We start from the raw sequence: 26248 nt of genomic DNA, 5'->3' as shown, positions 1-26248 counted from the left end.
TTGATAATGTCCCCAAGAGGAGCTCATAAGGATTGTCATGTTAAACCCTGCAGGCGGACTTAGTCCGACATGACGATAGGGTTGAGTGGTACTACTCTTGGACTAAGATATTAGTTAAATGAGTTGTCAGTAACTCACTTAATTAGTGGACATTCGACATCTTAAACACAGGGAGACTAACACACTCATAATAAGAAGGAGCCCAAAAATGTAATTTGGGATTGGTGCGGTAGTTCAATAATAGTTCTTTAGTGGAATGAATTATTATTGATGAAATTAAGTTATGTGTTCGGGGCGAACACGGGATGCTTAATTTCATTGGAAGACCAAAACCAATTCCTCCTCTCGGTCCCTATTGTAGCCTCTTGTATATAGAGATTTATACCCACCACATACCCACCTTCTTACTCAACCAATATGGGCCGGCCAAGCCAAGCTTGAAGCTCAAGCTTAGGGCCGGCCAAGCCTAAAGGTTGAGCCTTAAGGTGGCTGGTAAATAGCTTGGAGCCCAAGCATAGGTGGCCGGCCACATCATATTAAAAAGGGATTTTTGTTAAAATTAGTTCTTATGTGGATATCATGGTTTTAAAAGAGAGTTTAAAATTTAAATCTTTCCTTTTATAGCTTTCTACAAAAGATTAAGAAAAGATTTAAAATCTTTCCTTATTTGTAGATTGAAAGGTTGATTTTAATTTTGAGAAAACGTTTATTTTTAACCATGTTCATGATTTAAAAGAGAGTTTAAAAGTTAAATATTCTCTTTAATAAGTTTCTACAAAAGATTAAGAAAAGATTTGATATCTTTCCTTATTTGTAGATTAAAAAAGATTTTAATTTTTAGAGATAACTTTCTTTTTATCCACATGTTTAAAAGAAAGATTTTAATTTATAAAATTTCCTTTTTACAAACCACCATGAAGGGAAAAATTATTGGAGAATTTTTTTATAAATTTTCGGAGAAAAATTAGGAAGTTTTATTTAATTAAAACTCTCCTTGTTTTGTTTTTAAAGTGGCCGACCATTGTAAATTGAGAAGAGAATTTTTTTTTTAATTAAATAAATTTTCCTTTTCATGGCAAAAGAATTAAGGAAGTTTTTATTTAAATTTCCTTATTTGCCAAGACCAAGGATTATAAAAGAGGGGGTAGAGGTGCATTCATGGGTGAACGACTCTATTATTCTTCTCCTCTCTTTTCCTCCTTGGTGGCCGACCGTAGCTTCTTCCTCTTCTCTTCCTGTTATGGCTGGCGGCAACCTCTCTTGGAGCTCTTGATGGTGGGCGGTTCTAGCTAGGAGAAGAAGGAGAGAAAGGAGGTTTTGTTTCTTGCATCCCTTGGAGCTTGGTGGTGGTGGCCGGACCTCTACTTCTCTTGGAGAATTGTGGTGGCCGAAACCTAGAAGGAAGAAGAAGGTGCTTGGTGGTTCTCGTCTTGGAAGATCATTGCCCACACAACGTCCGAGGTTAGAAGAGGAATACGGTAGAAGATCAAGAGGTTATTTTTGCTTACAAAGAAATGTATAACTAGTAATTGTTTTCCGCATCATACTAGTTTTATTTGTATAGTTATTTATGGAAATACCAAACACAAGAGGCATATGATTCTAGAGTTTTTGAAATAGTTTTTCTAGTTTGTGTTTTCTTCGTTTTCGAATTTGTGATTCGATTATTCTTTTTGGTTAACCTAGAGTTATTTAAGGAAATAAATATTAGCTTTCCTTAAAAGGCTTTGCCTAAGCGGTGGTGGTTGCTCCCATATCCAAGAAGGCCATGTGCCTCGCCATGCAGTCTTGGAAGCCAAATTTGGAAATTAATATTTATGGAATTAAGAACTTAGGTAGATTTGAATCAATAGTGTTAAGTTCCGCTTGCGATTCAAATCTAAACCATTAAGAACAGATAAGTTAAATTTGGAATCAATGATGTTAAGTTCCGTCTGCGATTCCTAATTTAACTTTTAGACAACACAATAGGTTATTTAAGGAAAGGTTCGACACTTGTACAAAAACTTTTTATACAGTGGAACCGGTACGATTTTCTTAGGACTAACCAACAAGAGGTTGTCACATACTCAGCTTCCATGGTGGAGTCCGAAACGCACTTCTGCTTAACGCTCCTCCATGTTATAGCTCCACCTCCCAAAGTAAACACATACCCTGATGTTGACTTACTATTGCCCCTATCTAATTGGAAGTCAGAATCCGTGTAACACACAGGGAGTAAATCATCTGCCTGGTAAACCAGCATATAATCTCTTGTCCTTCTCAGGTACTTTAATATATGCTTTACGACATTCCAATGTCCCGGTCCTGAGTCACTTTGATATCTGCTAACCATGGCCATGGCAAAACAGATATCCGGTCTCATACATAGCATCACATACATTTGGCTTCCTACAGCCGAAGCATAAGGAACTGCCTTCATCTCCTCTATCTCCTTTGATGTTTTAGAACACATCTCTTTAGATAAAGGTACTCCATGCCGAAAAGGTAGAAAACCTTTCTTTGAGTTTTGCATGCTAAAACGAGCTAGGATAGTATCGATGTATGAAGCTTGGGATAAGCACAACATCCTTTTCTTGCGATCCCTTATTACTTTGATCCCAAGAATATTTTCACATTCTCCCAAGTCCTTTATATTGAATTGCTTGGACAACCATACCCTTACATCTAACAACACTTTGACATTGTTGCCAATGAAAAAAATGTCATTTACGTATAGTATAAGAAATACCACCACATTTCCATCACTTTTCTTGTATACACAAGACTCATCTAGACATTGAATGAATCCATAAGACTGGATTACTTCATCAAACCAAATGTTCCAAGATCTCGAAGCTTGCTTCAGTCCATAAGTGGACCGATTGAGCTTACAACCAAGATGCTCTTTGCCCTTTGCTATGAACCCCTCTAGTTGCTTCATATGGATGTTTTCTTCAAGACTTCCGTTAAGGAAAGCTATGTTGATATCCATTTTCCAAACCTCATAATCCATATGAGCAACAATAGATAAAAGAATCCAGATAGACTTAAGTATGACTACTGGCGAAATGGTTTCCTCATAATCGATTCTCTCTTTCTGAGTATACCCCTTCGCAACAAGCCTCGCTTTAAAGGTTTCGACCTTCCCGTCTGTCCCTCTTTTCCTTTTGTAGACCTATTTACATCCAATGACTTTTACACCATTTGGTGGTTCTACAAGCTCCTAGACTTGATTAGAATACATAGATTCTATTTCAGACTTCATTGCATTTTGCCAAGATGCTGCATCTTTATCTTGGAGTGCTTCATCATATGTCCAGGGATCATGTTCATGTTCACTAGGGATTAAGTCTGAAGGCTCTCCCAAAAACATGAATCTATCAAGTTACCGAACAACCCTTCCACTACGACATGACACTACTTGTAATTGTGCATCATTTGTGACACGTGTTGCAGTTACTTTTGGTATCTCATCTTGTACCATTGGTACTAAATTTGACGTGCCCTCTCTTATTTTCTCAAGAATAATTTTACTCATGGGCTTGTGGTTCATCATGTAGTCCCCTTCTAAAAAATGGGCATTGGTACTAACAATGACCTTCTGATCATTGGGACTATAAAACAAATCACCTTTTGTTCCTTTAGGATAACCCACAAACAAGCGAACTTCTGTATGTTATTCCAACTTATCAACATCTCCCTTCAGTACATGTGTTGGACTACCCCAAATCCAAATGTGTCTTAGACTAGGCTTACGCCCATTCCATAATTCTGTGGGAGTAGAGGGTACTGACTTAGAAGGTACCAAGTTCAGAATATACGCCACCGTTTCCAGAGCATATCCCCAAAACGAATTTGGTAATTCTGAATAACTCATCATCGATCTAACCATTTCCATAAGAGTCCTATTCCTTCGTTCTGCCACACCATTCTGTTGGGGTGCACCAGGTGCAGACAGTTGGGATTGAATCCCAACCTCTGATAAGTAATTCCTAAACTCTCCTAAGAGGTATTCTCCACCATGATCAGGCCATAGTATCTTGATACTTTTACCATGACGCTTCTCCATATTAGCTTTGTACTCTTTGAACTTATCAAAGCACTTAGACTTACGACGCATCAAGTAAATGTACCCATATCTTGAATATTCATCTATAAAAGAGATAAAATTATTAGAATGTATACTAAAAGCCTAGCTTTTGGTATAAACATTTATCTAGAAATAAGAATCACATTGGTCAAATGTCTACATTTATGATAAATATAATTGTTCAATTAATTTATATTGTAGATAACATATGTGTGGAGTCACACACAGAGGATCATGTTATCAGTACCTTATAAATTATAAATAGTAGCTCACGACCAAGATGGAAAGGAACAAACCATTGGAAGGTCGTAGTGTAATTAGGTATTAGTTTAGCTTAATTATATAATTACACTAGTACACTTAGAGGGTATTGAGTAGGACCATTAGATGTCGTTTCTTTTTATACTGACTTTATAAAGTAACAAATACCTCAGTTATTATGGAAGTGTGTGCTTTTAATCCTAATATAATAACAAGCACATATATTTGATATTTATTTCTTTAATTTATCAATGGGTGATATTTAGTTCGATAAATCAATAAGCCCGATAAGTTGGGAAATGATATTATTTATAGTGTGTGTTGTTGATTATAGAAGGAAACTGTGTCCTAGTAATCTAGGTTAAGAATGACCCCAAGAGGAGCTCATAAGGATTGTCATGTTAAACCCTGCAGGTGGACTTAGTCCGAGATGACGATAAGGTTGAGTGGTACTACTCTTGGACTAAGATATTTGATATGGGTTAGGTTTCATGAGTCCCCGATAAGAAGGGGAAAGGTTATAACCAAACGGAGGAGGTAGGCTAATATCGACCGGGATATACCTCAAAAGAAGGTAGGTCAATATCGATCGAGATATGCCTCCAAGGAGGAAGACCCATATCAATTGGCATATACCTCAAAGAAGGTAGGTTAATATCGGCCGGGATATACCTCAAAAGGAGGTAGGTCTATATCGACCGAAATACGCCTCCAAGGAGGAAGACCCATATCAATTGGCATATACCTCAAAGGAGGTAGGCTAATATCGGCCGGGATATACCTCAAAGGAGGTAGGGCAATATCGACCGAAATATGCCTCCAAGGAGGAAGACCCATATCAATTGGCATATACCTCAAAGGAGGTAGGCTAATATCGGCCGAGATATACCTCAAAAGGAGGTAGGTCAATATCGACCGAGATATGCCTCAAAGGAGGAAGACCCATATCAATTGGCATATACCTCAAAAAAGGTAGGCTAATATCGGCCGGGATATACCTTAAAAGGAGGTAGGTCTATATCGACCGAAATACGCCTCCAAGGAAAAAGACCCATATCGATTGGCATATGCCCCAAAGGGGGTAGACAAATATCGGCCGGGATATACCTCAAAAGGAGGTAGATCTATATCGACCGAGATATGCCTCCAAGGAGGAAGACCCATATCAATTGGCATATACCTCAAAGGAGGTAGGCTAATATCAACAGGGATATACATCAAAAGGAGGTAGGTCTATATCGACCGAGATATGCCTCCAAGGAGGAAGGTTAATATCAGCCGGGTTGACTAATATCTTGAAAAGATATTTGATAAAATATAGCCCAATGCTAGTTAAGATAATAAATAAAGGAGCTCGGACGAGCACTTCCCCAGGAACCTCGTAAGGGGTAATAATAATTGATCAAACCTAACTGGGCCCAGTCCCGACTAAGACAAGAAACATTAGTACATCAAGCTTTCTTTGATATAGCAAAAACAGGAGGGGTGAATAGGAAGGATAAGAACACTGTGAAAAAGAATTGGTAAGATAGAGGATAAGTGATATTACAAATAAAGCAGAGGAGAAGTGATATTACAAATAAAGTAGTTTCCTAAATATGTTTGCGGTATACGATTGCATAACCAATGTTTTGGCGGGAAATGTGCTTTAGACCATATTGCAGGTGCTAGATGACAAAGAAGGTACATCTGGGGTACGAAGAAGATTCCTTAAAAAGTCATTCACCACAAGTACACAGCTGACGTAACAAACTCTAACAAACCGGGGTCCACTTCATGACTACGGAGGTTATATGAAGTAGTATAAAAAGGGAAATCCTCTCCGTTGGCGGGGTAAGTTCACATCATTGTGCACACTCATAACTCTAATTTTTCAACTACTGTTCATCTTCTTCCTCCTTCTTCCACACCGAGAGAGATCACTGTCTTGAGCGTCGGAGGGCCTAGCCAGGGATTCCCACCCTGGTCTTAGGTCACTGACGGTAGTGTTGGTTGGTCTCTTGTGCGTAGGATGCTTTGGGAGCTCCGAATTTAGGTGTTCTTTGATCGGATCTCTTCATCACCATTGGTATCTTGCATCGAGGGGGCACTCTTGTGGCTTCATCTTCTTGGATCCTCTTTGGGTATCTCGAATCGGTGTTCCACGGGTATTATTCACCATCAGCAGTGGGTTTTTTCTCCCGGCTCTCCATTTTGTCCAACTTCTTAAACAGGATCAAATTTGGCGCCATCTGTGGGAACTTCACCTAAATCAGAGACTACAAGATGGAAGAGGCCGGAAAATCAAACCTACTCACTATTAGTCGTGAGGATCTGGATTTCCTCATCAATTCTCACGTACAGAAAGCCTTATAACAACAACAACAACAACTTCAGGCTCATACTGGGGCTACTCTACCAATAGCTCATAATCCAGCGATTTCAACTACTGAGCATCGGAAAGGAAAAGAGCTGGAAGAGGAGGAACATGCGTATTTTCCCCCAGTTGTCGTTTCTCCGACAAGATGTCCATGAGCCTTTCTTTGCTCTCCCATGGAGCAGGGGGTCGAAGGCCCGTGTTTCAGGAATCCTCTGGCGAAGCACCTGACAGAGAAAAGCATAAGATCAAAATGATAACTAGTGATAGCTAGCCAGAAAAAGTCATCTCTCCATTCTCTCAGAGTGTATTGGATGATCCGCTTCCTAAGCGATATCAAAATCTTCAAATCGACGAGTACACTGGAACAACAGATCCAGAAGATCATCTATTGAAATTTGAGAATGTAGCATTATTACAACAATTTTCTGATGGGGTAAAATGTCGGATATTTCTTACTACCCTCGGAGGAGCCGCACAATGCTGGTTTAAAAGACTGCCAGAGAAGTCTATTCGAAAATTCAAAGACTTTAAGAGAGTTTTTCTACACCATTTTTCCAGCAACAAGAGGTATCATAAGACTCCTTGGAGTCTAGTTTCAATTAAGCAAGCGTCCAAAGAGTCCATCCGAGCTTACATCAAAAGGTTCAATCAGGTAGCTATTGATGTACCTAATGCTACCACTGAAATATTAGTAAGCGCTTTCTCTTAGGGTTTAAATAATAATGATTTCTTTAAAGATTTAGTGAGAAATCCTCCTGTTAATTTTGATTCCTTGATTGAGCGTGCTACCGAATTCATTAATGTGGAAGAAGCTCAAGCCGCTCGTAGGAAGGAGGGTGTTACCTCTTCTCCTATCCAGGTTAAGGAGAAAGTTCCAACCCCTGTTCCTCCACCAAGAGGGTCTAGAGCAACTCATCCACCTCACCGTCAACCAGAATATCGTCCACAAGCTGTACAACATGTGGCGATACAGCCAGAGGCACCAAGGAGATGGTGCACTTATCATAAAACTAGCAGTCATCATACTGAACACTGTTTTGTTTTAAGAAATAAACGGGCTAATAGGGAACGTTATCAGAGGCAAAACTATTATCGACAACAGTACCCTAGACAACAAAGTCCGCTCAAATTGGAGTATCGCCCAGTCGATCCTCGGCAGGATGCATTGCCAACCCCGGCTAGTACAAGTCAAGTATCGAAAAAGGTTCCTTCTGAAGCATTGACAACTCGACAAGAAGAAAACTGGAGCAATGCTGCTCGGGGCAGTATCAATATGATTGCAGGTGGACCCACTGATGGGGATTCTAATAGAGCCAGGAAAGCACATGCCCGAAGACTGGAAATTCATGCCATGGGGTGAAGCATGGAACGAGCAGCTGGTCTTGAGATAAGTTTTGGGCCTAGAGATCTTGAGGGGGTAGAAATAATACCCCATGATGATGCCTTGATTATCAAAGCCGTAATAGTCAATTATGCTATTTCTCGTACCTTCATAGACACGGGCAGTTCTGTCAATATCATATTCAAGAAGGCTTTCGATCAATTACAGATTGACCCAAGTGAACTTCAACAGATGGTCACTCCTTTATATGGATTCATAGGCAACGAAGTGCTAGCGCTGGGTCAAATAAAGTTGGCCATATCCCTAGGAGAAGAACCCCTGATGAGAACAAGGAGATCTTATTTTATGGTGGTAGACGCCCCATCCTCTTATAATGTGATACTGGGTCGACCGACCTTAAACGAATTTAGGGCGGTCGTTTCTACTTTTTGTCAGAAAATTAAATTTCTTATTGATGATCAAGTCGAAGAGGTGCGGGGTGATCAGAAGACAACCCAAAAATGTTATGTGGAAATAATTCGGGCTGAAGCTAGCGCTGCCCGAAAGATTCAAAGAATGGAAGTCAATGCCATTCAGGAGAAGTAGCCTGTTCTGGTTTATGAAGAAAAAGAAGAGGTTCAGATCCAGACCGGTCGGCCTGAAGCTACTACGTATATTGCAGCTGACCTTGATCCCACTCTGAAAGACGAATTGATACAATGCCTAAAGAAGAATAATGATTATTTGCCTGGACGCCTAAAGAAATCTCGGGCGTTTCTCCTATTGTTATGGAGCATTCCTTACATGTCTTCCCAGATGCCCGCCCGGTCATGCAGAGAAAGAGGAATTTTAGTACGGAACAGAACCAAATCATCAAAGAAGAGATAACTAAACTTATGGAGGCTGGTTACATCAGGGAAGTACAATTTCCTAGATGGTTAGCTAATGTGGTGTTAGTCTCTAAGCCAGGAAACAAATGGCGAGTGTGCATTGATTTCCGAGATCTCAATAAGGCTTGCCTAAAAGATTATTATCCATTACCTAGGATCGATCAACTGATAGACTCCACTGCTGGATGTGAGTACATTTCTATGCTAGACGCTTATCAAGGCTATTATCAGGTTCCCTTAGCTAAGGAAGATCAAGAAAAGGGATGTAGAGGAGACCTGCAAAACATTAAGACAATATGGGCTCAAGTTAAATCCGAGCAAATGTTTATTCGGAGCGAAAGGGGGAAAATTCCTAGGGTCTATGGTGTCCGAACGAGGGATAGAGGCCAACCCAAGCAAAGTAAAGGCACTTCAGAACATGGAGCCTCCGCGTAACATGAGAGAAGCTCAAAAATTGACCGGCCGAATTACAGCCTTGTCTAGGTTCATTTCCAGATCGGTCGATCGTAGCTTCCATTTCTTTAAAATAGTCAGGAAGGCAAACAAATTTTAGTGGAACGAGGAATGTGATAAGGCCTTCCAAGAGTTAAAAGACTACTTGTCTACTCTTCCTGTATTAGCTAAACCTATAGTAGGAGAGACTCTTTGGATATATTTGTCGGCTAATAAAAATGCTATAGGCTCTGTATTAGTCAAACAGGAAGGAAAGGAACAACAACCTGTATATTTTTCCAGCCATTTATTAAAAGGAGCTGAGTGTAGATATACTACACTAGAAAAATTGGCTTATGCATTAGTGTTGACTGCTCGGAGGTTGCGACCATATTTCTTAGCACATGAAATTGTTGTATTAACTAACAGTACTCTCGGACGGGTGTTACTCAATCCTGAGGCATCAGGTCGATTGGTCAAATAGACAACTGAACTTGGAGAATATGACATTCAATATCAGCCTCGCTTGGCCATCAAGGCACAAGCTCTAGCAGATTTCATCATAGAAGTTCAAGGCCCTGAGGAAGAAAACATATGGAAAGTTTATGTGGATGGCTCCTCAACTAGGCAAGGTAGCGGAATTGGTATCCTTCTTATATCTCCCAGGGAAGATAGACTCCAACTCTCTATCAGATTGAATTACAGAGCTACTAATAATGAGGCAGAATATGAAGCTTTAATAGCTGAATTGCAAGCCGCTAGGCATATAGGAGCAGTTCGGGTCCTCATTTATTCTGACTCTCAATTAGCAGCCCAACAACTATCAGGTAATTTTGAAATTAATAATGACAGGCTTAAGTTGTATGCTGAGGCATTTGACAAGTTGAAGTCTCAGTTTCAAGAAGTAAATATACAAAAGGATCCTCGATCTGAGAATCATGTAGCGGATGAATTGGCTAAGCTGGCCTTTGCCATAGTACCATGGAGTCTAGATCGGCCCGTAGAACAAGCCCTATTAATATCCTGTATTGAAAGACAAGCTGACGCAGAAATTAAAGGTGATTGGAGGGCTCAAATCATATTGTATCTACAGCAAGGTATTCTTCCAAGTAATACAGAACAAGCAAGGGTATTTAAGAAGAGAGCTGCTCAGTACACTATGGTAGGAGAACAGTTATATAAAAGAGATTTTTCTAGACCTCTGCTCAAGTGTATTGGCATAGAAGATATACAATTTATTTTACAGGAAGTTCATCAAGGTTCATGTGGTAGTCATATAGGAGGGAGATCCTTGGCCCGAAAAATCTTATTAGCAGGATATTTCTGGCATACTCTACACGAGGATGCCAACAAGTTGGTAAGAACCTGTATGTCTTGCCAGAAATATCAGAATATTTCGCATCATCCTACACAGTTGGTGAAAATCTCTATAGTCTCATGTCCCTTCGACTAATGGGGCATGGACATAGTAGGCCCATTTCCTATGATGACTGCACAAATAAAGTTTTTATTGATAGTAGTGGATTATTTTTCCAAATGGGTAGAAGAAGAACCACTTGCCCGGATTACTGAAGATGCAGTTATTAAATTTCTGTGGAAAAATATCATATGCAGATTTGGTATTCCTCATAAATTAGTCTCAGATAATGGAAGGCAATTTCAAGGGGATAGAACTTTAGCTTGGTGCAAAAGTTATGGTATTATTCAGGCCTTCACCTCTGTAGCTTATCCGCAAAGTAATGGTCAAGTAGAAGTGACCAATAGAGAAATTATAAGGGGTTTAAAAACCAAACTGGATCATGTTGGAGGTAGCTGGGTAGACGAATTACCCAGCGTTCTTTGGGCATATCGTACTACACCTCGAGAAGCTACAGGAATCACTCCCTTCCAATTAGTTTATGGGGCAGAAGCAATAATTCCCATTGAGGTGGGAGTAGAATCTGACAGAAGGTAATTATATGACGCAGACAATGGGGGTCGACGACTCATGGAGCTGAACTTGATAGAGGAAATTAGAGATAAAGCTGCTACTCGTCTCGTATCATACCGACAACAAATGAGGCAAAATTATAACAAAAGGGTCATCCCCAGATTTTTCCAAGTAGGAGATTTAGTATGGAAGCGTATTAAACCTGTCGGGGATGTCAGTAAGTTGGCACCGCAGTGGGGAGGACCCTACAAAGTGGTGGAAAAGCTCGCATCAGGCTCATATTATCTCCAAGATACTGAAGGAAGAATTCTGGAACGTCCCTGGAGTGCAAATCATTTACAACCTTACCGGACCCGACAAGATCATGCCACTCAAGAATACGTCAGAAGGAACAAATTATAATTATCTGAAGTAAGTTTCCGGAGAGATGAAGACAAGTATTCTTGCAGTTTATGTACTCCATTTCTTTCAATAAATGCAATGCCAGACAAATATCGCCACAGAAATAAATGTTGTTCATACAGATTGACAAGTATTGGCAGAACTTTCATAATCTATTTTCGAGCAATCAACGGTGGGGAATCCTAAAGACCTATTCAGCTCCCCTAAGAAAAATTCAGAAATTTTAAAACCATCACAAGGTCAGTACAAACATCATAATTTGGAATAAGAATATAGTCGATCGGGAAATCTCATGAAGTAACTCGGACGGGTCTTCATGGGAGGAACCGGAGACTTTAAACCATCACTGAACATAGTTGATCGGGAAATCTCATGAAGTAACTTGGACGGGTCTTCATGGGAAGAACCGGAGACTTTAAACTATCACAGAACATAGTCGATCAGGAAATCTCATGAAGTAACTTGGACAAGTCTTTATGGGAGGAACTGGAGACTTTAAACTATCACAGAACATAGTCGATCGGAAAATCTCATGAAGTAACTCGGACGGGTCTTCATGGGAGGAACCGGAGACTTTTAACCATCATAGAACATAGTCGATCGGGAAATCTCATGAAGTAACTCGGACGGGTCTTCATGGGAGGAACCGGAGACTCTAAACTATCACAGAACATAGTCGATCGGGAAATCTCATGAAATAACTGGGACGGGTCTTCATGGGAGGAACCGGAGACTTTAAACCACCACAGAATATAGTCGATTGGGAAATCTCATGAAGTAACCTGGACGGGTCTTCATGGGAGGAACCGGAGACTTTAAACCACCACAGAACATAGTCGATCGGGAAATCTCATGAAGTAACCCGGACGGGTCTTCATGGGAGGAACCGGAGACTCTAAACCATCGCAGAACATAGTCGATCGGGAAATCTCATGAAGTAACTCGGACGAGTCTTCATGGGAGGAACCGGAGACTTTAAACCACTACAGAACATAGTCGATCGGGAAATCTCATGAGTTAACTCGGACGGGTCTTCATGGGAGGGACCGGAGACTTTAAACTATCATGGAACTTAATCTTCAGGGGCATAGTAAATGCAAGGTTATATGAATTTATTCACAAAATCGGTTGACATTTTCCACCGGATCAGAAGCCAGGGTTCACAAAGGATTCTATGCATATGGCACATTTTCTATCCCAAGGCCTATTCACATGGAAATCTTTATTTAGAATCGCTTAGAGTATTATACTTAGCTCGGAACTTAGGAATCTTATACAATTTCTTATCTAAAGATCACTCGGGATTACTCATTCTTTTGAAATATGGAGTACGCTAGATATTATCTGCAGAAGGATTCATCAAGACAAGGTTTAACTTCAAGAGATAAGCAAGGAATTCTCGAATAAAACTTTATGTAACGCTCAGAAGCATTTCAAAAGAGGCATTCTCAAACCAGCACAATAGAAAAACAGGTAAGTATCAAAAATTTCCTATACATCGCAATCACTTAATTATCAAGTTTCGTTTACACTTCTTTTCATTACCAGTTTTTTCCATTACAAGTCTTTTATGGACAATCTTTTTAGATACATAGACATGATTATTTAAAAGGACCTTTTAAATCTGCGGGTAGTTCTTCATTAAGTCTGCGACGACTTATGAAAGAAGGGGGGGGTTCCTTGGGTAGATAACCACCCTCTCTTAACTGTCGAAGAACTCCCGATATAGAATGATTTAAAACACCCACTATTCTTCAGACAAATTCTTGGGCAAACGCCGAAGACTTTAAATAAGCCAAACGCCACTCCTCCCATCGACTCTTCTCTTGCTCCTTATAGCTTTGAAAATCAGCTTGCAGTTTTGTGTTTTGATCTTTTAATGCATCCTTTTCTGATTTAAGCTGCTCCAATTCCTTCTGGAGCAGTGACAACTCAACATCTTGAGCTTTCCTTTGCTCTTATTCCTGTAGGATAGTGAAATCATGAGAGGCTAGGCCTTGAGCTTGGTCAGAAAGATAGGCATTATGAAGCTTCTCTACTTTCTCTAAAATAAGACTTTTATGAGAAGCATCTACGAGAGCTTTCTCCTTTAAAGCAATCTCCAGTCGGAGACCAGAATGTAGTCAATCCACCTGTAATTCCAGAGTTCTCCTTGCAAGCTCTTTGTCTTTTAGTAATTGTTGTGATTCCTCTAATTCCTGTCTCAATGCCCCTAATTGTTGATCTTGCAAAATCACTTTCTCTTGCAACTGAGCCAGGTCGTTATTAGGAGAAGGTAAAGCAGCCTTCAATGTCTCTAGTTGAGCTTTTAATTTACTGTTCTCCTGGTCCTTAGACATAAGTAGCTGGTCGATATGCAGACTTGAGGCAAGGAATTAAACAAAAAGATGATATAGTTAAAAATAAGGATACAAAGTTGACAACATATAACCAGAAATACTTACAGCTACTGCCTGACGACTATGACGGTCGGCTCGATGTGGAAGACTAAGGCCTCTTAGTTGTTCTTGGCCCTGTAGCCAAGATTCGGCCAATAAGCGTTATAGTTGTAAAGAACCATAGCTGAGTGGATCAGAGGACTGTCCCAATTGAGAGGGCAGACCCATAGTCTGTTTAAATAAAGATCGGGGAATGGAAGAAGAAGGAGGTAGGGAAGAAGAAGATGTAATGGAAGGAAGAGAAATAGTAGAAACAAAAGAAGCAGAAGAAGAACTAGAGGGAATAGAAGGTGACAATGCATGGGGGGCTGACTCAGTTGTGGAAACGCAAATAGTTGAGGGCTTGGCACTTGGAGAAGATCTCTGGCAAGGTGTCCGTTTTGCCCGAGGCCCAGAAGCCAAAGGAGGCAAGGCCAATGCAAGAGGTGCAGAAGACATAGAAGGGATAATGACCATCTCAGAAGTAGAAGCAGAAGGAGCTAAAATAATAACACAAGAAGAGGGGATGAGCAGACCAGGTCTCATCATCCTAAGAGAAAGGTTAGAGATAATATGGGTAGGAGTTATCGGTGCCTTACCTCTCTCAATGGAAATGGGTGCCGGGACAAGAGGAGCTTGCACAAAAGTACCAAAGAAATCGCTAAAGGGGGCAGCCTCAGTAAGCCTTGGCTTTTTGATTAAGGTAATAAAAGGCTCTTCTTCTTCCTCTTCCATGGTCGCGACAGCCTCTGCCTGTTGTTCTTCTTCGGATAGCAAGCCCAAGGTGTAGGTATTAGGATTAGCCCGGCGAGCTCGCAACCATTCTTCTCCAAGATTGTTAACAAAGGACTTAGTCATAGCAGGATTCTTGTATATAAAAGCTGGAAGCAGGGCATCAGCTGGAACACAGGAATTAAACACCATTATAAAAGAAATATACTAATCAGTAAGTGTGGAGTAAAATGTTTTTACATACCAAAAGAGTCATTCAAAGGAGTGTCAATATTTCCTATCCCAAAAGGAAACATCAAACCCTCCACAATTAGATGCGGCAAGCTGAATTTTGCTCCTCTCAATTTAGGTAAGGCAGAAGCAACAGAGGGATCGTTAAGAAGATTATGGGTGCTAGGAAGTGGAGGTAGGTCATATATCCATTGAATGGGAAACAGAGGAGGAGAAGGGAGACGCATATAGAAAAATTTGTGATGCCATTCCCCCAGAGGAGGAATTCAGTTGAACAAAATGGCCTTGGGATGAGATTGGAATTTGAAAACACCAACATCCACTCGACGAGGAACAAAGAAGTGATGAAAAAGACGAGGAGACAAGGAAAAATCTAATAGTTTAGATACCTCGACAAAACCCATAAGGATAGAAAAGGATTGAGGGACAATCTGATTGAGTGGAATATTAAAATAGAGACTAACATCAGAGAAAAAAGAGTGGGGAGGAAATCGAAAACCTTGTAGGACTTGATCTCGAAAGATAGATATACACCCTAAAGGAGGAAGATGTGGACTATCTTGAGGAGCGGGACGAGCTATATAAAAAGGAAAAGCATAGGTCGCCTTTAGATCCACTTCTTCTGTATCTATAAGGTTGGAAGCACACGAGAGAAACCACGCAGGAGGGGAAGTTGCCATAGTGAGACAGTAGAAGGAAGAGGAATCAAGGAAGATAAAGAGAGACGTGGGAAAGCGGAAGAAAACTTCTTAAAACCCTTGTTTTTCTTTCGATCCTGTGCTAAAACCCTCAAACAGAGATAGCAGAAGAAAACAAGAAAAGAAAAGGTACTCAGAATTCCAATCGTCATAAATGGGTGATAACATTAAAGGATAAAATCAAAAAGGAGAGGTGAAGTTAAGTAATCTTCCTCGAAAAATACGGAAAGTTTCCATAGATACAATTCTTAAGAAAGTTTGATGGATATAAAGAAAAATTGGTCAAGTGATTATGAGTTCGGATTATTTGTTTAATACAATCAAGTAAAAGTTGGGTACAAGGTATTAATTAATAGACAGGAGGACTTGGTTAAAGGCTACCGGATGAGGTTCATAAATATAAATCGGGTGGTCCTAATAAATCGGCCGAGATAAATACCATCCAAATATGTAGACCAAAAGTTTATCACGATAGGTCAAGTAACATACACTATGATAAAACCATATAAGACTTGATTATATATAAGATGACATACGAAGATATGAGCGTAAATCAATCAAGTAAAACAAATCGACCGATATTGGGAATACCACAATAAAACTGTGCTATATCGGACGAAACATAATTGATCTATAAAGTATTGTACGGTATTTGTCAGCATTGATATATATCGTCCGGTCACGATGAAACAGTATAAACATAATAAGCTGTTGAGTGAGGTTTTAGGATGACCAGCTAAGCAACATTTAATATATTTAAACGAAACAGATGACTGTCATAAGGAAGAGTAAAATTAACAATGAAAAAGGGATAATCAACTTCACATGAGTTTGTTAGACCGTCATCACAAAGTTTTGGTCCCCCTTTACAAGGATTTGAATTTAAGTCATACTAAGGTCAGTTGAGGGTATAGATCAGGAGGTTTGTCCTCAATGAGTTTACGACGATTTAGAAAATTAGGAGGAGGATCGTGAGATAAGTAGCTTCCCTCTCGCAATTGTTGAATTGCCCCTTTAGCTCCCGCAGTAAAAGCTGATAAGATGGACTTCACAATCGGCCTATTGAATTCAGGAGATTCAATCATAGCGGTGGCTTGTTCCTTGTAACGAGTATCTTCGTTCTCCTTGTAAACCACCAGAGTCATTTGGGAAGTCTTCAATTCGTTCTCTTTGACAGAAACCTCTGTTTTAACTGAATTAAGGGAGGTGTTTAAGGAAGTTATTTCATCTTCCTTCAGCTGCAGGACTTTAAGTTTTTCAGCCAACTCTGCTTCATAATCAGCCTTTAGTTCACCAATTTTGGAAGATAATTCTTGGTTAAGATCTGTAGCCGATTTGAATTGTGCTTGAAGACTTTCAATATGAGCTTCAAGTTGTTTCTTGGTAGCAGCAGAAAACGCGGCAGAAGATAACTCAGTAACCTGTTGTCTCAGCTTATCATTCTCGGACCTTAGTTTCTTGTTCTCGTTGTATAAATTGTGCATCAGTCGAGATAAGCTCATGTTTTCTATCCATCGCTAGAAATATAATAAAAGGTCAGAAGATAACCGCTAAGAAATAGAGAGTAGACGTTAGTAAACATACCTTGTAACGCCCACCCTCCCTGCTATCCCTAAGGGACGGGACTACGATACTCTATGTACAAATAACAGCGGAAGACTTAAAATAATTTTCTTAGTTTAATAAGAACTTTTCTTTTGTTTTCCTTTTTATCAAATCCGAACTACACTATCAGTGCCTCAATAACATGATAACAAATTTAGTAGAAACATAACATCAAGTCACACATATTGTACTACAATTCATGATACCAAAGCGTAGTTCTTAAAAGTTTTAGAGCAGGTTCTTATTTGGTTGCCTAGCCACCGCCACACACATCTCCTTGCCTCTCCTGCTGCTCCTCTAGCTCATCCAGCTTTTTCCTTTATCTGTGGTACAAGGACAGTAAGCTGTGAGCACTCATGGCTCAGTAAGTTCCTTTCCTACTCACAAAAACCGAAAATCATAGTATAATCAAAGAATGTCTCAACATGGCATCATTTCAATTAGTCATGACATAATGTAACATACTCTTTTAAGAATATCATGCAACATGAAGAAATCATAACTAGTCATGGCATATCATAGCGTAAGCATAGCATGAAGCATAACATAATCTTATCTAATCATGGCATATCATCATAAGGAGTCATGGCATATCATACACATGGACATATCATGGAACATAACATAATCATATCTAACCATGGCATATCATAAATCATCATAAGATATATGTAATATGATTTTGGAAAACATGTATCCGAAAAACATGTGTATGTCTCATGACCTTTAAAACCATTTCTTCTTACATATATACTTGAACATAATCTCAACTTAAAGAGGATCCCGGCTATGTACCACTTACATATTACGCGCAACCTATGTAGGTCCAAGGTAGCAAGTCTTGAACCCTACAAGGCAAACATACTAGGCCCGAGTCTTACTCCATCGACCTAGGGGCACTTAGGAGCCCATCCCTAACGAGGCCCGAGTCTTATTCCATCGACCCCGGGGCGCTTATGGAGCCCACCCTTGGTACAAGCCACATAAAGTAAAGTACATGTCATACTTATACATATCATACATCATAAAAGCATGCATCACTTAGACACACATCATATAATAAAAGTATGAATCACTTAGGCATACATCATGTCATAAAAGTATACATCACTTAGGCATACATCATATCATAAAGGTATGCATCACTTAGGCATACATCATACCATAAAAGTATCCATCACTTAGGCATAGATCATATCATAATAATATGCATCACTTAGGCATAGTTCATAAAAACATGCATATCTCAAGCACAAAGCATATCATCAAGCATGCATGATTTAACCACATAGCATATCATACAAGCATGCATATTTTAAGCACTAAACATAGCACCAAAGCATGCATAATTTAACCACATAGCATATCATGAAAGCATGCATATTTTAAGCACTAAACATAGCATCAAAGCATGCATAATTTAACCACATAGCATATCATGAAAGCATGCATATTTTAAGCACTAAACATAGAATCAAAGTATGCATAATTTAACCACATAGCATATCATGAAAGCATGCATATTTTAATCACCAAACATAGCATCAAAGCATGCATAATTTAACCACATATCATAACATAAGCATGCATATTTTTAGCTCATATCATATCATCAAAGCATGTAAAATTTACCCACATATCATAACATAAAACATGCATCTTTTGAACTCATAACATATTGTAGAAATTCTCATTTTTGTATAGCTCACAAGCATACATGCCTAAGTATAAAAGTATATCATGTGCTCATCCAATCATGAGAAACAATGTAACATGATTAACTTGGGTACTAAGCTTCCTAATCCCTTAGGTTCTTATCTTGGCCGAAACCCTCTTAGGTGCCAATCTAGGTTTTAAACAACATCCAAGCATGTAGAACCTAGTTCATCCACATATCATTCTCATAGGAAGTGTTATAAACAAGATTTACTTGGACTCCAAGTTCTCCAAGTCCTTAAACCTCATTTGGCTGAACCTTAACAAGTGTGAAACAAGGTTCTAAATGACATAAAGCATGGAAACCTTAACCATATTTATAGCATTTATTTCAAGGAATATGGTAAGCACAATTAAGTTAGTTCCTAAATTCTTTAAGCCCTTAAAATTATGTCATGGCCGAAATTTACAAGTACTCATTTAGGTTTTCAAGCAAGCATACAAGCATGTGAACTTACTCTAACATCATGTATAAATTCATAAGTGGCCTCATACAAGTGGTCATGGCCGAAACTTCCCTTAGCATCAATTTAGGTCACTAACAACATATAGCATGTAAATTTTAGCTTTCTACATTTCATATTTCATGGAGAGTGACATGAGCATATTCAATGTAAGTTCTAGGGTTTCTAAAGCATGTATTACCTTCTTGGCCGAGACTTAAAGGTGTCCATTTGAATCATAGTTAAATATATAAGCATGTGAACACAAACAACATGTTATCCCAATTTCATAATAAGCATCTTGAACACATGAGGTCTAAATTTTAAGGTTTCTAGGTCTTTAAACCCTACATGGCCGAACCTCATCAAGCATGGAATTTGTTCAAATGGCATAAAAGCATAGAAAGTCATAACACATTTCATAACATGTATAAAAGTCAAGCACTATAAGCATACATTCAAGTTGTGTCTTAGGTTTCCTAGGTTTTTCCTTTCTTTATCTCATAGCATATGTTTGGCCGAAACCTTCCAAGTCTTTAAACTAGGTTTTAGGTGGCCTAAAGTATGGAAAACCTAACCAAGTTTTATGGCAAAAATATCAAAGAAACTATACATACAAGTTTGGTTCACAAACAAGCTAGGACCCTTGTGGTCTTAATTAACATATATCATGCAACCAATTTTCCTATACTCTAATTAAGCATGGGAGCATCAAACAACTTTCATATCTTATTGTCATGGAGGTTTTGAGCATGTTAAAAATATGTTTAAGCTATTCTAAAGCATCCACCTTACCATGGCCGAAACATTAAAAGTGATGTTCATGAGTTTCTATCAACATACAAGCATGCAACTCTTTAAGAAACTCTATATTCTGTCATATAAACATTGTAAGTTTAAATTCAAGTCTTCCTAACCCTAAACCCTTCCTTGGCCGAAACTTGTGAGTGGGATACTTTTGGTTCCAAGTAACCTTCAAGTATGAAAACGATAATGGGTCCTTAACCATTTATTTAGAGGGGTTTGTGCAAGTTAGGTAAACAATTAAATTCCCTAGCCCTTACAAAAACCTTTTTGGCCGAAACTCTAGGGTTAGATACATCCCTAATCCAACATCACATATATATAAAAATATGGGAGAAAACTTTCTTACAAAGCATAGAAAAATTATCATGAATCAAAGCTTATATTAAACATTCCTAGGATCAACAAGTCCTTTCTTTGGCCGAGTTTTCACAACTTTGTTTCTAGGTTTTAAAATCCTCATAAAATCCAAAAACACATTAAAATCCCTTGTACCACAGGTGAGGGGAAGTTTACATCCTTTTCGCTTGTGGTTCTAAAGTGTGGTGATGGAAGAAGAGGTCTCTTCTTCTTGTTCTCTTCCTTTGATTTCCCTTGGTAGCCTTCCTTGTATTCTAGGAGGAACCTTGTTTTTGGGGGCCGAAAATGGAGGAGAGGGGGCTGAGGTTCTCGTTGATGGAGAGGAGAGAATGAGAGAAATGAGAGAAAAATAAAATCTCCTCTTTACATACTCTCTTTTATGTTAAGGGGGAAGAGGTAGCAAAATTGGTTTTTGCTTTCCTTCTCCCTTAGCCCTTTTTTTTTCATTCCTTTTTATTTTATTTATTTATTTGTTCTCATCATTCATGATGAAACAAGGGGGAATGAATCCCCTTAATTCCCCTTTTAAAGTCACGGCAAAGAAGAGAAAAAGGGAGAGAAAAGAAGGAAGGCAAGTTGCCTTTCTCTTGTTCTTTTCTTGTTTTCTTTTGGCTAGCCTTTACTCTCACCCTTATCATGAGTTTCCCTCCTTTGCTATCAATATATTATTCCTATCCCAACTGGTTATTACCCATTAATCCTATCATTTACATCATGAGAGGTTCAAGGTTCAATCCTTGACAACTCCCTATTTTATTTCTTTTTATTTCTTTTTGGTTCAACATTCTACTAATATTATTCTAAGGCAAATTCATCATTCTCATATTTATCTTAAAAGCTTAGTGGGTGTTACAGTACCCGGTACCTCATAAAAAGTTCGTCCTCGAACTTTAAAATAGTTACATCAGGTGGCACTGAACTTCCGGCTGAGTGCATCGGCCACTTTGTTCGCCTTTCCTGGGTGATAAAGAATCTCGCAGTCGTAATCTTTAACTAGCTCAAGCCATCGGCGTTGCCTCATATTCAGGTCTTTTTGCGTGAAAAAATATTTCAGACTCTGATGGTCGGTATAAATCTTACACTGAGCTCCATATAAATAGTGTCTCAATATTTTGAGAGCGAAGACCACGGCTGCTAGTTCTAAGTCGTGAATGGGATAATTCTTCTCATGCTCTTTAAGTTGTCTAGAAGCGTAGGCAATGACTTTGCCATCTTGCATGAGTACAGCTCCAAGTCCTTTGATGGAAGCATCGCTGTACATATCGAAGCCTCTGTTGGTTTCCGGGAGAGTAAGAATCGGAGCACTGGTTAGTCTCCTTTTTAATTCCGCGAAACTCTTCTCGCAAGCTTCTGTCCATTCATACTTTGTATTTTTCTTGGTGAGGGTTGTCATAGGGGCTACGATTTTGGAAAAATTATCTACGAATTTCCTGTAATAGCCTGCTAGCCCGAGAAAACTCCTGACTTCGCTGGCATTCCTTGGTCTGTTCTAGTTATTTACAGCTTCGATTTTACTTGGATCCACCATAACTCCATCTTTGGAGATGACATGACCTAGGAATATTACCCGGTCAAGCCAAAACTCGCATTTGGAGAATTTTGCATATAGTTGTTTCTCTTGAAGGATCTGTAGTACAGTATTCAGGTGTTCAGCATGTTCTTCTGGGGTTCTCGAGTAGATAAGTATATCATCAATAAAGACGATTACAAATTTATCAAGATATGCCGTAAATATCCGATTCATCAGATCCATAAATACTGCAGGAGCGTTGGTTACTCCGAAAGGCATAACTATGAACTCATAGTGTCCATATCGGGTTCGAAATGTTGTTTTTGGTATATCATCTGGTTTCACCCTCACTTGATGATAACCGGATCGTAGGTCTATTTTTGAGAAAACGGTCGCACCCTTCAGTTGATCGAACAGGTCATCGATCCGTGGGAGTGGGTACCGGTTCTTGATCGTCACATTATTCAGCGCTCGGTAGTCTATACACATTCGCATAGACCCATCCTTCTTCTTTACGAACAGCACTGGAGCTCCCCATGGAGAGTGACTAGGACGAATAAGTCCCTTGTCGAGTAATTCGGATAACTGTTCCTGAAGCTCCTTTAATTCAGGCGGAGCCATACGATAAGGTGCTTTTGAGATCGGCTGAGTACCAGGAATCAATTCGATCTTGAATTCTATCTCTCTGTCAGGGGCAAACCCTGGTAGTTCGTCAGGAAATACTTTTGGATAGTTGCATACTACCCTGACATCTTCTAACTTCGGGTCTTTGACTTGATTGGTATCAACCACGTGCGCTAGAAATCCCATACATCCTTTATCTAACATCCTTTGTGCTATAATAGATGACAATAACTTCTCCGTTCCTTTCGGTTCCCCATAAAACTCAAACTCTGGTTCAGTTTCAGGTCAGAAAATCACTTTCCTTTTGCGGCACTCGATTGAAGCGCCGTACTTGCTCAGGAAATCCATGCCCAGTATTATGTCATAATCCTGCATATCAAGTACTATCAGATTGCAGTAGAGTTCTCTGTTTGCGATCCGAATGAGTACTGCTTGCAGCATATGGTCTGATGGCATAATCTCCCCGGATGGTAAGGTTGTTAAGAATGTGTCCTCGAGAGTTTGGAGTGGTATATCTAGCTTCTTCATAAAAGGTATTGAGACAAACGAGTGTGTTGCCCCGGTATCAAATAATACTACAGCATACTGATTGTAAATAAGTAGCTGACCTGTAACAACAGTAGAGGCATTCACCACGTCTTCCTTGGTAAACGAGTAGACTCTGGCGTTCGTCATAGTGGGAGGGACCTCCAATCTTCCTTGGCTGATTGAAGTCCCTTCTATGGCAGTATGCATCTGGTGAAGCTGTGCAGGGGTACTCCTATTCTGGTTGTTCTGCGGAGGTAGTGCCTGAGACTGAGTAGGGCAATTTCTTGCCAAATGACCTTCCTTTCCGCAGTTGTAGCACTTTCTGGTGCTTAGGAGACATACTCCAGAATGCATCTTTCCACATGTGGCACACTGAGGGTACTTGGTTTGCTTATTGGCCGTACCATCTTTTGTGTTGTTCCACTGTTTCCTCTTTCCACTTGAGTTTCCTTTCCAGCCGGTTCTGGTATTGTGCGATTTTTGTCCTCCGGTCAGTGCTTGGTTCTTGCCCTCGTTCATTGCTTTCTGGTAGTGCTCGGTAATCAGGGCACTGCTGACTAGCTCCTCTGCAGTCTGCGGTCTATTAACTCCGCTGGCTACGTTCAGAGCTATCTCGGGTCGGAGCATCTTTAACATTAACCGGACCCTTTCTTTTTCAGTACGGATCAGTTCTGGGCACAGACGTGCTAGGCGGTTGAATTTCTTGACGGCTTCGTTAACTGACAGATCACCTTGCCGGAACTCAGCGAACTCGTCATAGTGCTTGTTGGTCACTTGCATATGGAAGAATTCTTCTAAGAACTCTGTCTCAAAATCTATCCACTGCATCTGGTTTATTTGTCTTTTCGCCTTTACTCGGTCCCACCACATCCGGGCATCTTCGGTAAGGCAGAACGACGCGCATTTGACCTTCTCATGTTCAGGCCAGTCCAGTAGTTCCATTATGCTCTCCACGGTCTTGAGCCAGGCTTGTGCATCCCATGGTTCGCAGTTTCCCAAGAATGCTTCCGGCTTAAGCCTTTGCTACTGAATCAGATAGGCCTCTTGTCGGACCATCGGAGTAGGGGCTGCCGGGGGCACTAGCACGGCTGTAGGTATAACCGGTAGTGTATTCTGATTTGCCGGTGGGGTAACTGGGTTGCCTTGCTGACCCATTAAGGTAGTGATCAGCTGCTGTTGCTCTGTGATCTGATGCTGGAGGTCTGCGACTACCTGTGTCAGGTCTGGTGGAGTCACTGTCCCCTCGGTTCGGGCATTACGTGTCCTAACCATGTTTATCTAAATAATAACAAATAGACTAGTGTAAGTGGTTATCGTTTTTAGCCAATCTAACGTACTGTTTTGTTTCTATCTATTTGTTCTGGTATTATTCCTAACCTACTAATATGTAATCCTAATCTAAATTATAACTAACAGCATGGAATAAAGCATCAAACATAAGCAAGCAAAACATGAAACTAAAGCATAAACAAAATAAGGAAAAAAAAATAAGGAATAGAGTGACAAACAATATAACATAAGGAAATAAAGCATAAGCAATGTAGCAAAGAAAATAAAGCATAAGCAATATAACAAGGAAGAAAAATAAATAAAGCATAAGTCATATAACATGAAACTAAGCATAAGCATATAACAAGAAAATTAAGCATAAACATTCTTACTTGGAGCTGCAGGTCGGAGGCTTGATGTGTGTGTAGTGAGCTGGCAAAAACTTTGGCTCTGATACCAACTTGTAACGCCCGCCCTCCCTGCTAACCCTAAGGGACGGGGCTACGATACTCTATGTACAAATAACAGCGGAAGACTTAAAATAATTTTCTTAGTTTAATAAAAACTTTTCTTTTGTTTTCCTTTTTATCAAATCCGAACTACACTATCAGTGCCTCAATAACATGATAACAAATTTAGTAGAAACATAACATCAAGTCACACATATTGTACTACAATTCATGATACCAAAGCGTAGTTCTTAAAAGTTTTAGAGCAGGTTCTTATTTGGTTGCCTAGCCACCGCCACACACATCTCCTTGCCTCTCCTACTGCTCCTCTAGCTCATCCAGCTTTTTCCTTTATCTGTGGTACAAGGACAGTAAGCTGTGAGCACTCATGGCTCAGTAAGTTCCTTTCCTACTCACTAAAACCGAAAATCATAGTATAATCAAAGAATGTCTCAACATGGCATCATTTCAATTAGTCATGACATAATGTAACATACTCTTTTAAGCATATCATGCAACATGAAGAAATCATAACTAGTCATGGCATATCATAGCGTAAGCATAGCATGAAGCATAACATAATCTTATCTAATCATGACATATCATCATAAGAAGTCATGGCATATCATACACATGGACATATCATGGAACATAACATAATCATATCTAACCATGGCATATCATAAATCATCATAAGGTATATGCAATATGATTTTGGAAAACATGTATCCGAAAAACATGTGTATGTCTCATGATCTTTAAAACCATTTCTTCTTACATATATACTTGAACATAATCTCAACTTAAAGGGGATCCCGGCTATGTACCACTTACATATTGCGCGCAACCTATGTAGGTCCAAGGTAACAAGTCTTGAACCCTACAAGGCAAACATACTAGGCCCGAGTCCTACTCCATCGACCTAGGGGCACTTAGGAGCCCATCCCTAATGAGGCCCGAGTCTTATTCCATCGACCCCGGGGCGCTTATGGAGCCCACCCTTGGTACAAGCCACATAAAGTAAAGTACATGTCATACTTATACATATCATACATCATAAAAGCATGCATCACTTAGGCACACATCATATCATAAAAGTATGCATCACTTAGGCATACATCATGTCATAAAAGTATGCATCACTTAGGCATACATCATATCATAAAGGTATGCATCACTTAGGCATACATCATAC

This window comes from Zingiber officinale, chromosome 10B, assembly GCF_018446385.1.
Source record: "Zingiber officinale cultivar Zhangliang chromosome 10B, Zo_v1.1, whole genome shotgun sequence".
NCBI classification, from domain to species: domain Eukaryota; kingdom Viridiplantae; phylum Streptophyta; class Magnoliopsida; order Zingiberales; family Zingiberaceae; genus Zingiber; species Zingiber officinale.
Note: the sequence above shows the minus strand (reverse complement) of the source record.